A 14181-nucleotide genomic window follows, 5' to 3' on the forward strand; every position below is an offset into this window, starting at 1 on the left:
GAGCGTCTTACGGAGTTATGTGAGTTTGTAGTTATACAGTATCAAGCACTGTTGTCACATACAAAAACGAGGAAGTTATCTTTGTTTGTTGCTGCAGAGAAGATACTGAAGTTCTATTGTGCTCTTAAATCATTCTTCGTCTTAGAAGAAAAGTAACCTAAATTTCTGACAACCCTCTTCCAGAATCCGTTAACGGAAACATATCTGTGCTTCCTGCATAGTCAGTTGAGCATGTTTACAGACAAATAGTTAAACTTGAGAAAGCAAACAGGAGTGTTGTAGAAGTAGCTGCGATTTTGGAAAATACTAGCAGAATCATAGCACATTGTAAAGAAATGACTTTTATTCCACTAGTCACATCTCTCTTGCAGAACAGCGAGGTTGCATTAACTAGTGAAATTCAAAAATTTCATGTTGATGTAGAACAGTTTTACGAAACTTGTACAACTTATTTAGAAAAATGGTCAACAAATCTCAACGAATTTTTCATTTTTAAATGGATGTTGGTCGACGCAGAACGTGAGTGGAGCAATGTGGCAAGGACCAAAACATTTGTACAAAGTAGAGAATTGTCAGTAGATGCTAGTTTAATGTTTGATCAGTTTTCCTTACTCAAGCAGTTAACTGAATCAGAAATCAACAAAAATGGCTGTAACTGGGGTGGTAAATCATGTGAGGTTAAATGGACCTATTTCTTTAGACAGATTGGATGCGAAGAACGGTATTCTCAGTTGCTGAATCTGCGTGAATTCGTTTTCAGTATTGCAGGGCATAATGCAAACGTGGAGCGAGTATTTTCTCTCACTAATGTACAGTGGACTGAGGAACGAAACAGATTAAAACTATCAACGGTTGAAGCAATAATTAAATGTGATTTTGACTATCAAATGAGTTGCTCTAAGTTGTATGAATACACCATTCTCTCCAAAGCTCAGAATTCAGATAAACATGAGGGGTAGGTTAACAAATTATGTGCTGGCCGAAGTGGTCGTGCGGTTAAAGGCGCTGCAGTCTGGAACCGCAAGACCGCTATGGTCGCAGGTTCGAATCCTGTCTCGGGCATGGATGTTTGTGATGTCCTTAGGTTAGTTAGGTTTAACTAGTTCTAAGTTCTAGGGGACTAATGACCTCAGCAGTTGAGTCCCATAGTGCTCAGAGGAATTTGAACCATTTTTAAAAAATTATGTGAACTTTGCTCTTCAACATACAGTGTTTCAGTAGACAATTTTGTATCTCGTATTAATGTTTCAAAATATAAAATTCTTGTTACCAGTACTAATATTGTAAAATGTTATTACCATCTGAATTCCATCACTTGGGTTTTATTCAATTAATTACAGTATAAAGTATTCATGTATTTATTTATTGTTCTACATCAATTGAAAACATCAGTAATTTTCACAAATATTTCACTTTTTTAACGTTAAGAAAAGTCACAGTTTATGATTCACAAATTATGGCCTTTTTTACTTAATTTTAGAGAAACGTCCCAGTTTGCTAGCAACAAATTCTGGCAACCGTACTCCGGTAGGGCGTTAGCCATTTTTCCGATTGCTGCATAATTTTGAATCTTCTTGGATACAGTCCGTGAAGTTTCCAGATGAAAAATATTTATAAGTCCATTTAATCAAAGCTCCAGTTTATGTATGTCCAATAATAACAATACTTGTAATAATAGTGACAGTAATAACATCCCTGCCATTGGATGGTCTAGGCAAAGCGTTTAGAAACCTCAAACAATTAATTGCATCTAATTCTCCTATCCACGTAAGTTCACTGGATTTTTCTGTTCTCGTTTGTTTGTCTTGCAGCATGTGGAGAATCTACAGTTGTGTGGCTGTTGCAAAGTTTAGGACTACAATCGTCGATGCACTGACTGGAATGTTCGTTCTGCTTTACATCGCAGCAAGCAACAGCCTGTCGGTTATGGCAAGGCACCAGAGGTACAAGCCACTGATACGCGATACGCTCAGTTCAACTATCATCTTTACAGCTGCCACTCACCGTCAGAAATGAATCTCCACTTCAGACGGGATTGTATTGTATTGAAACGACGGAGAGGCATCGTCCCCACCATAGCCTCAGCGGTACACAACCCCACAGCAGGGTACAGGAGTCCACTCACCCCCCCGACGCGCCACACCGAACCCAGGGTTACTGTGTGGTTCCGCCCCCAGTGTCCCCCCTCCTCCCTTCGTGGGAACGTGTCACACCAGACGAGTGAAACACCAATGTTTGTGTAGTAGAGTAATAATGGTGTACGCGTACATGGACATAGTGTACCCGAGGCGGAATAAGAGGAACCAGCCCGCATTCGCCGAGCCAGGTAGAAAACCTCCTCAAAACCCACCCACAGGCTGGCCGGCACACCGGACCTTGACACTAATTGGCCGGGCGGATTCGTGCCGGGGACCGGCACGCCTTCCCGCTGGGGAAGCAGTGCCTTGGACCGTGCGGCTAAGCGAGCGGACATTCTTCATACGGTACTTGCTCATGAGTAACAGTTCATTCCACGCCACGAAGATCGTCTTGACCACTTCTACTGGCTGTGAATGGAGAACTGTTTTCGTACACACATACATCAGAAGCAAAATTAGCAGTGATTGCAAGCTATTTTGCATTTACCCGTTAATTTTTTTAAACCGTAACCATTACGTTGCAGCTACGCCGTATTTAAGCGTTTTCCAATTCACACGAGATTTGCACCTGAAATTTTTACATGTTTAAAATAAACGGCATTCTTTCAGCTTTTTTTTTTCTTTACGAAGAATTAAAAGTTCGCCAATCCAGTTGTAACAGCAGGAGCGCTTCGTAATATGCCAAGCGACTGAAATTCAGAAAATCGTAGATATCAGTTAAACGGTATTTGTTGTTCAAGCACGAAATGTTTCTTAAAAATAATTTCTACTGTGTTACATGGCAAGTTTTATGATATTGTGTAATGAATACACTTCTTGTCTGCAGTTTACTGTCACATACGAATAATTATTTATGTCCAAACCTTGTTATCTCTTCCGGGCTACTGCTTAAGTTTAGACCAGTCCTTAATAAGGGTGGAAATACGGTCTCATACGGTATTGTTGAATTACCTCTCGAAAAATTCCCAGTCGTTTCCATTCAATAGCTGTACGAATGGAGTGCATGGTTTCTCACCATGTTTCATTGACCATGGATCAGTGCTGAAAGTCGATTTTGCTTCATTTAACATCAACAAGTACACTGAAGCGCCAAGGGAACTATTACTATTGTACAGTGATATGTAAACAGGCAGAATACTGCGCTGCAGTCGGCAACGCCTACGTGAAACAAATGTCTGGCGCAGTTGTCAGATCGGTTAGACCGACTGCTGCTACAGTGGCAGGTTGTCAAGATTTAAGTGAGTCTGAGTGTGGTGTTGAAGTCGACGCACGAGCGACGGGACACACCGTCTCCGAGGTAGCCATGAAGTGGCGATTTTCCCGTACGACCATTTCACGGGTGTACAGAGAATTTCAAGAATCCGGTAAAACATCAAATCTCCGACACCACTGCGGGCGGAAAAAGATCCTGCAAGGAAGGAGCCCACGGCGACTGAAGAGAATCGTTCGGCGTGACAGAAGTGCAATCCTTCCGCAAATTGTTGCAGGTTTCATTGCTAGGCCGTCAGGAAGTGTCAGCGTGCGAATCATACAACGAAACAACATCGATATCGGCTTTTGGAGCCGAAGATCCACTCCTGTGCCCTTGATAATTGTACAGTACAAAGCTTTACACCTGGCCTTGGTCCGTTAACGCCGACATTAGACTGTTAATGACTGGAAACATGTTCCCTGGTCGAACGAGTCTCGTTTCAAATGGTATTGAGCTGATGGACGTGTACGGGTAAGGAGGAAACCTCTCGAATCCATGGACCCTGCATGTCACCAGGGGATTGTACAAGCTGGTCGACGCTCTGTAATGGTGAGAGGCTTGAGCAGTTGGAGTGATCTGGACCCCAGATACGTCTACATACGACTCTTGACAGGTGACACGTACCTGCATCCATTCATGTCTATTGTGTATTCCGACAGACTTGTGCTATTCCAGCAAGACTATACGACACCCCACTCGTCCAGAATTGGTACAGAGTGGCTCCAGGAAAACTCTTCTGCGTTTAAACACTTCCGCTGGCCACCAAACTCCCCAGAGATGAACATTATTGAGCGTATCTGGGACCCCTCCAACACCACTTCAGACATTAGTCGAGTCCACGCCGCTTCGTGTTGCGGCATGTATACAGGATATTAGGCAGGAGTCGCAGTACATTTGGGTCTTCGGTGTAATATTGCGGCAGTATCTGACACTCGCTACTTCACGGCTGGTCATTACACCTCGTATGCCACAGTTAAGCAAGTGCGAAGGAGACGCACTGAATATCCGCAATAGGACAGAATGGAAAGCCACGTGGTTCTGGTGTTATCACCACCACCAGCGCCACCCCCGCTACCACCAGGGACAATCTCCTCCCAACACAAAAAGGCTGGCGACGGGTCACCGTGGAGTGTGTGGCGGTGGGTACTGTGCCCTGTGGTGTAACACTACACGGTGTGACGCTGCTGACACCGTTATAGTTGTGACTTCGCTTGTGTGTAAAACCGGTGGCAGCGAGTCCGTGTCATTACTTAATTTGATGACCATTCTAATCAATACTGGCTGAAGCTTAATAATGTGGAAGACGAGGATTATAGGTTGCTACTTGAATGACAGAAGCAGTTGTAACTTAGACACGTAGATTTAATAGGCTACGAACGTCGATAAATCATATTTTCACAAACACCCTGAAAGGGAACACCGTGTGTTCCATACTAACAACACAACTGTGAGACTTGTGAAGTCGAAATCCGACTACATATTTATTTAGCTATTTGTGATAAACGTCACACAGAATCCAAATTTCGAGTTTCAGCCAAAGATACACATTGGAAGTCGACTTGAAAAGTCACAGAGACGAGTAGAGGCCCCGTCCCGGCGATTGCAGTTAAGAGATGGAGAGCCTTGGATTTTCTGGATGTGGCAAACAGCAGGCATACTGGGCGAGATCATTTTGCTGATTTATTTTCTGCGAAAGTGCTCGTTCGACAGGAATCTCGATTCAAGATTCTGTTAAAAACTGAAGCTGATGTTCGTTCTTGCCGGTTTTAAATTCTTGCAAATGTTAGGAAATACACTGCTGTGAGCTCAATAATTCCCACTCCGAAGCTAATTCTGAACATTCAGTATTACCATGGCTGTCATCGGTGACCTCGTGATCGTTTTGCAACTTTGTACTATGGAGACACACATGAGACGCCAGCTAAAGCAATGAGGAAGGAACTCGTTTGAGGACTGCACTGCGCCGAACGCTGGTCACATTTACAGACGAAAGTTTAAACAGTGATGCTTATGTGCCAGTATTGTCGAAAAGAATTTTTTTTGTCGGACCGAAAGTAAAATGTGTGGAAAAACGAATTTACAGAGCGAGGTAAGCGTCGATCCGAATGAAAAGTGACTTTAAACGCATGACTGTGTAAATTTCATTCCCAAGCCACAGCCAGCAGCTGTGGCCGAGCGGTTCTAGCCACTTCAGTCTGGAACCGTGCTGCTGCTACGGTCGCAGGTTCGAATCCTGCCTCGGGAATGGTTGTGTATGATGTCCTTAGGTTAGTTAGGGTTAAGTAGTTCTAAGTTCTAGGGGACTGATGACCTCAGATATTAAGGGTCATAGTGCTTAGAGCCATTTGAACCCAAGCCAGTCGAAAAGTCATTTAGTTTTAGTGACAACATTTTGAATGTCTGGGTTTTTGATGTTGATAAAGGCATAGGAGCAAATGGAAATGGAGGTTTCAAAACGTCGCAGCCAGAAGTGTAACATAATTTCTAACGCCAAACATCTCGAACAAAGAAATGATTCAGACTTATACGTTCGAAGCTTTTGTTACAAATGCAAAGGATTAAATCGCTAGTTTTAATAGGTGTTGCATGTACATTTCTTATCAGTCGCTTCTAAAAATGTAACTAAGATAAACAAAAAAGAAAAAACGAACAACGAAGGAATTATCCGACTGGGACGGAAGTTTGGTAGATATGATACATACTACGTGATCAAAAGTACCCGGACACCTGGCTGAAAAGGACTTAAGACGTTCGTGGCGCCCTCCATCGGTAATGATGGAATTCAGTACGGTGTTGACCCACCCTTAGCCTTGATGAGAGCTTCCACTCTCGCAGGCATATGTTCAATCAGGTGCTGGAAGGTTTCTTCCGGAATGGCACCCCATTCTTCACGGAGTGCTGCGCTGAGGAGAGGTATCGATGTCGGTCGGTGAGGCCTGGCAAGAAGTCGGCGTTCCAAAACATCCCAAAGGTGTTCTATAGGATTCAGGTCAGGATTCGGTGCAGGCCAGTCCATTACAGGGATTTTACTGTCGTGCAACCACTCCGTCACAGGCCGTGCATTATATACTGGGGCCGCGCGGGATTAGCCGAGCGGTCTCAGGCGCTGCAGTCATGGGCTGTGTGGCTGGTCCCGGCGGAGATTCGAATCCTCCCTCAGGCATCGGTGTGTGTATTTGTCCTTAGGATAATTTAGGTTAAGTAGTGTGTAAGCTTAGGGACTGATGACCTTAGCAGTTAAGTCCCAAAAGATTGCACACACATTTGAACATTTTTTTATGAACTGGTGCTCGATCGTGTTGAAAGATGCAATCGCCATCCCCAAATTGTTCTTCATCAGTGGGAAGCAAGATGATGCCTAAAACATCAATGTAGGCCTGAGCTGTGATAGCACCACAGGAAACAACAAAGGGTGCAAGCCCCCTCTATGAAAAACACGACCACACCATAACACCACCGCCTTCGAATTTTACTGTTGGCACTACACACGCTGGCAGATGATGTTCACCAGGCATTCACCATATCCACACCCTGCCATCGGATCGCCACATTGTGTACCGTGATTCGTCACTCCACACAACGTTTTTCCACTGCTCAATTGCCCATTGTTTACGCTCCTTATACCAGGTGAGGAGTCATTTGGCATTTACTGGCGTGGTATGTTGCTTATGAGCAGCCGCTCGACCATGAAATCCAAGTTTTCTCAGCTCCAGCGTTAACTGTCGTAGTACTTGCAGTGGATCCTCAAGCAGTTTGGAATTCCTGTGTGGTGGCTTGGATAGATGTCTGCCTGTTACACATTAGTACCCTCTTCAACTGTCTGCAGTCTCTGTCAGTCAACAGACGAGGTCGGCCTGCACGCTTTTGTGCTATACGTGTCCCTTCGCGTTTTCACCTCACTATCACATCGGAAACATTGGACCTAGGGATGTTTTGGAGTGTGGAAATCTCCCGTACAGACGTATGAGACAAGTGACACTCAATGGCCTCAGCACGTTCTAAGTCCGTGAGTTCTACAGAGCGCCCCATTCTGCTCTCTCACGATGTCTAATGACTACTGAGGTCTCTGATATGCAGTACCTGGCAGTAGGTGGCAGCACAATGTACCTAATCTGAAAAAAACTTATGTTTTTGGAGGTGTCCGGATACTTTTAATTAGATAGTGTATATTTACACACAAAGAAATAACTACAATTTCAGAAAAATAGGGTGATTTATTCAAGAAGGAAAGAGCTTCAGAAATTGAGCATTCGTCCACCCCTGCCCTGTACGCAAAGAGTTACTCGTCTTGGCATTGGCCTTTAGTCTTCAGAGCAGCAACCCATGCGTATTTGGAATAAACATCAACCACTGTTAATAAATATTTATATCCAGGATTCCATTTCGAATATGCAATCATGTCAATTAAGTATGCATGACAGAGTTTGCCAGATCCTTTTGTGATAACTGACCACCTAGGGTACGTTCAACGGGCAGGATGATGAAGCTCATCAGCTATCACAGCTTGCATCTCTTTTTAACTTGATGCTTATTGAAAACATCTGCCCAAGCCTAGTTCAACGCCGTAGGCTACTCAACAAAATGGGACCACTACTGTTAGCAATAACGTCTCTACCCAGGTATTAGGGTAAATGGAATTAACGATGGACGACAAAATGGCAAAGGCAATTACAATCTGTTCGGGAGGAAAACAAAGAAATGTGGGAGGAAAACAAACAAATTCAGGAGAAAACCAAAACTAAATTGAACACGTTAACAGATACTGTCAATAATTTGCGATTCGACCTTACTGAGATGTTCGATGAAAAACACGGTCAGCTCAGAGAGGGATGTAGTCAAACGCGAAGAAATCGAAACGGATACCCAAGAATTTCGGACCCACGTTGACAAAAAATGCAAGCAAATAATTGAACTGGTTAGTAAAGCTCTTGAGAAAACACAGGCTAAAAATGATGAGATCATTAAAATCAATAATACAAGCAAGAAGGACAAAAATCGATGAGGATAATGATTAACGGCGTACGGATCTAGAGCAACGAACTGAACAATGAAGTATACAAAATCCGCAACATAACTACTGGTAGTGATGAAAAGTCAGTCGCATTTAGTAAAGAGAATTTGCGTAATGAAATTAATGCTGTGAGTTCAGAACTCACAGAAGTTACGACATTAAATCACAAATTTAATTGAAATATCTGCAACTAGTGACAGAAGACTACTAGTACTCCACAGCAGTAAGGGCAAACAATATGGCAATTGTCAAGAAAAAAATTCGGAATATGAAAACGTGCTTATTGTTCGTAAGTCAAGTTAAAGTGCCACCTCCAGCAAGTGACCAGATGAGAAGAAACGCCGATTCCAAGAACTACCCCACTGAAGATGCATTAAAGTAAAATTCAAGACACGTCTAAAGGAAATAAAATACACTGCAGCAAGAAAAGACAGTTTTTGTTTATAAAACGAATCTCTCTTCGCAATGTTCGCTCGAAAACTCGTTGAAACGGATCTGCGTTCACTGACAAAAGAAATTCATGTCAATTTTAGAGCTTCGTAGGCACGTTGAACAGTCCGCATTGATATACCAACAATTCTATCTTCTATGATACTGTATCTGTACATTGAGCAAATGGTATAGGCAAAAAAGGAGACATTTGAAAAGGGAATTAAACTTCAAAGAGAAGAAATGAAAACTTTCGAGTTAGGAAGATTATCATTTCTCAAAACACAAAATTTACATACATAGAACATGAATTAAAGTGCTACGAATTCATTTCACAGCTCAGACAAGGAGAGAATATTTGAACAATAGTGTTACAGAAAGAAGGTTATATACCTGGAAGAGACCTGGAGACACTGGAAGGTTTCCGATTGTTTTTATAATGGTAACACAGAGATTTCGAAACCAGGTTTTAAATTGTAAGGCATTTCGAGCGACATATGTGGGCTCTGACCACATTTTATTGGTTATGAACTGCAGATTAAATGCGAAGAAACTGCAAAAAGGCTGGAATTTAACGAGGTAGGACCTGGGTAAAGTAAAAGAACCAGAGGTTCAGAGGGAGCATTAGGGAACGACTGACAAGAACAGGGGAAATGAATACAGGAGAAGAAGAATGGGTGGCTTTGAGAGACGAAATAGTGAAGGCAACGGATGACCAATTACGTAAAAAGATGAGGGCTAGTAGAAGTCCATGGTCAACACAGGAGATATTGAATGTAATCGAGGAAAGGAGAAAATATTAAAAAAATGCAATAAATGAGGCAGGTGAAAGGGAATACAAACGTCTAAATGAGATCGACAGGAAATGCAAAATGACTAAGCAGGAATGGCTAGAGGACAAATGTAAGGATGTAGCGGCGTATATTACTAGTGGTAAGATAGATGCTGCATAAAGGAAAGTTAGACACCTTCGGAGGAAAGAGAACCACTTGTATGAATATCAAGAGCTCAGATGGAAAACCAGTCCCAAGCAAGGAAGGGAAAGCAGAAAGGTGGGAGGAGTATATAGTGAGTGTATACAACGGTGATGTACTTGAAGGCAATACTATGGAAATGGAAGAGGACGTAGATGAAGATGAAATCGGAGATATGATACTGCGTGAAGAATTTGACAGAGCGCTAAAAGACCTAAGTCGAAACAAGGTCCCAGGAGTAGACAACATTCCGTTAGAACTACTGATAGCTTTGGGTGAGCCAGCGATGACAAAACTCTTCCATCTGGTGGGCAAGACATATGAGACAGACAAAATACCTTCAGACTTCAAGAAGAATATAATAATTCCAATCCCAAAGAAAGCACGCGTTGACAGGTGTGATAGAAGATAGGTTAAGGAAAGATAAAACCTACGTTTATAGCATTTGTAGACTTAGAGAAAGCTTTTGACAATGTTGACTGGAATACTCTCTTTCAAATTCTAAAGGTTGCAAGGGTAAAATACAGGGAGAAAGAAGGTATTTACGCCGGCCGAAGTGGCCGTGCGGTTAAAGGCGCTGCAGTCTGGAACCGCAAGACCGCTACGGTCGCAGGTTCGAATCCTGCCTCGGGCATGGATGTTTGTGGTGTCCTTAGGTTAGTTAGGTTTAACTAGTTCTAAGTTCTAGGGGACTAATGACCTCAGCAGTTGAGTCCCATAGTGCTCAGAGCCATTTTTTTTAGAAGGTATTTACAATTTGTACAGAAACCAGAAGGCGGTTATAAGAGTCGAGGGGAACAAAATGGGAGCAGTGGTTGAGAAGGAAGTGTGACAGTGTTGTAGCCTATCCCCAAAGTTATTCAAAATGTATAATAAGCAAGCTGTAAACGAAACAAAAATTTGGAGTAGTAATTAAAGTTCAGGGAGAAGAAATAAAAGCTTTGACGTTTGCCAGTGACACTGCAATTTTTGCAGAGGCAGCAAAGGACTTGCAATAGCAGTTGAATGGGGCGGACAGTGTCTTGAAGGGAGGATATAGGATGAACATCAACAAAGGCAAAACGAGGATAATGGAATGTAGTCGAATTAAATCACGCGATGCTGAGGGAATTAGATTAGGAAATGAAGCACTTAAAGTAGCAGATGAGTTTTGCTATTTGGAAAGCAAGATAACTAATGATGGTCGAAGTAGGGAGGCTATAAAATGCAGACTGGCAATAGCAAGAAAAGAGTTTCTGAAGAAGAAAAATATGTTAACATCGAATACAAATTTAAGTCTCAGTAAGTCCTTTCTGAAAGTAATAGTCTGAAATGTAACCATTTGTGGATGTGGAGCGTGGACGAAAAACAGTTTAGATAAAAAGGGAATATACGCTTTTGAGATGTGGTACTAAAGTTGAATGCTGAAGGTTAGATGGGTAGATCATGTAAGTAATGAGGAACTACTGAACAGAATTGGGGAGAAGAGATATTTGTTTGGTTTGGTTTGTGGGGAAGAGATATTTGTGTTACAACCTGACCAAAATAAGGGATCGGTTGGTGGGACGCATTCCAAAGCATCAAGGGATCACCATTTTAGTACTGGAGAGAAGCGTGGGGAGTGGAAATTGTAGAGGGAGACCAAGGGATGAAAACAGTTCAAACATCCCCTTTGAACAATTATACAAGACTGTGCTTAAACTGACACACAATATTTTGTTAGCGCAACGCAATCTGACTTTCAAAATTCCCTACAAAAGAATGGCCCTGACTAACATTAAACTATACCTTTCACAAATCACTTACCTCACAAAAATCTTCGCAGCTCAAGCTACTGAATACAGCGAGCGCCACTACTGCCAGCTAAATAAAAGATTCAAACTACTGAAGGCACTAACTACTGATAGGGATAGTTAGCAAAATGAAAGATATTAACAGAGAACAAACAATGCATTTACCTTCATATCATCATATACAAATATAGCAGTTCATGACAAATTTCAAAACTCCGCCATCTCTCTCCCCACATCCACCACTGCTGGCGGCTCACCTCCAACTGCGCAACGCTACGCGCTGTTCACATCCAGCTGCCTAACACTACAATGGCGAGTATTACAACAATGCAAAGCAGCCACAGACTGCACACAGCACAGCCAGTGATTTTCATACAGAGGTGGCGTTACCAATAAAAAACCTAAACAGCCTACTTACATAAGAACCTAAACAGCCTACTTACATAAAGAAAACATAAACAGCCTACTTACATAGCCCCCATGCTCCCCACAAAAAATTTTACAAATTTTTTTGGGCAGTGCCCAATAATGATTTGAAAAAAATTTTTCATAATTACAATAACAAAGAAATCAAATGCACACACTTATTGATACAATGTTGGTCAAAAGCTAAAAATTTCTCAGAGTCCATAAAGACAGTCCACATTGTTCATCACAGTAAAAATGCAGAGTTTTTCTCAAAGTCTGAGCAGTAAAAGAAAATGCACACAGAAGTAGTGGATTTCCATGCAGTCTTGAAGAAGTAGTGTTGTCCTTCCAAAGGAAAAACAGTGCTGACTCTTGACATGCAGACAGGTAATGCTCCACAACAGAGCAAACCCACAGCAGAGTCAGTCGTAGTTTGGAAGAATATTGGTAGGTAGGTCACCACAGAGCAGACCCACTGTAGTCCTGGTAGAGAGTTTGGTATTGGTGGGCCACCAGAGGTGCAGACCCACTGCAGTCCTTGTAGCAATTGGTGGGCCATCAAAGGTGTAGACCCACTGTAGTCCTTGTAGAAATAATGGTACTGGTGAGTCAGCAAAGGTGTAGACCCACTGCAGTCCTTGTAGAAATAATGGTATTGGTGGGTCATCAAAGATGCAGACCTACTGTAGTCCTTGTAGAGATAGCCAGCAGCCATCTGTTGTGACTGTGCAGGTGCACAATCACCATTGAAGAGTCTTGCGGATAATGTAGCAAGTCCATAAACCACCACTTGTGCACTCACAAAGTTTTTGGAATTGTCCTTAGAACCAGCAATGCTGTTATCCAGTCCCTTGCTGAATCATTAACACACGTGCAAACACTAACAGTCCCTACTTCTCACATATTGTCCATATACTATGACCAACAGAAACGTGTGCAGTGAAATGTAACTAACAAGTTAATAATATCATGAACTGGTGACAATTACAATTTTATAACATAAGAATACAATAACAAAGGTACAAAATACATCATTAAAGAACATAACAATACAGATAATATTTGTAGTACAGGCTTTACAAAAGAATAGAAATAAACATATACATCAGTGGAATTATGACATGAGTACATACATAAAAGATCACAATAACTTTTGAAACATCAACTTCACACATGAGCATTAAACAGAACGGAATTAATAATGTCTAACATCTTTACAAAGTAAATAACATATTATTAATGCCAATTATATTCGAGGATAACAGTATTCCTCATCATAGTGAATGTAGCTTAATATTAAAAGAAGAAAAAATTCTATGAAACTACACAGAGACAGGAAGAAAACAATTACACAAGGGTACACACACACATAGTGGGATAACACCAATAGGAAAGGACAGGGTTCGTTTTCAGTGTAACATTTGGTACTGCAGTCCAACCCAAAACTTCATATATCTTTCCTCTTATTTCATCCTTTGTTTCCACCAAAAAAATTCTATCTAAGCATGCTTTCTGTATTTATATGTTCACACATTTCTTACCTCAACATTTATTTCCAAGAAAATCCTACCTAAACCTGTTTTCTGTACCTTTTTTTGTATAACTTTTCAATGCATTTCTTCCAATTCATTGCAACTCATTCTCTTCTATAGTCTACCCCCTCTTAATCTAACTTAAATCTACTGAGCTCAGATGCTAAACTAAGGGACGAGGCAATGCAGCAGCACAAAACAATTAACAGAAACATCAATGACAAAAATACAAATGCCAAAGCAATTGCAATATTACAACTAATATAGGGCACTGTGCAGCAAAAAAAAAAATAAATAAATCTGGCTTAGCAGAGTAACACAAATTAAAGTTCAGTAGCACTATGCCTGGCAAACAGCAGCAGAAAATTAAATAACTTCTACCTAAACATGACATAGCTAAAGCAGAAAAAATAATACACTAAAGATAACAATGCAGATAAGGGACATGTATATTCACATCTTAATGTCTATGTAATTAAAGTGGTGCACCACAACAACTGATTGTAAAAAGAAATATTACCATGTACTTGAAAAGAAAATTATGTGTTACTGTTACTAGTTCCTTCTTATTGTTCTTTCCTTTCCAAGTGCTCCTTTATTAAAGAATGTGGATCATAAAATAATTATTTAATAGATCTGTTGACAGAAAGTGTTCACATTAGCAA

This window comes from Schistocerca piceifrons, chromosome 11, assembly GCF_021461385.2.
Source record: "Schistocerca piceifrons isolate TAMUIC-IGC-003096 chromosome 11, iqSchPice1.1, whole genome shotgun sequence".
Classification (NCBI taxonomy): domain Eukaryota; kingdom Metazoa; phylum Arthropoda; class Insecta; order Orthoptera; family Acrididae; genus Schistocerca; species Schistocerca piceifrons.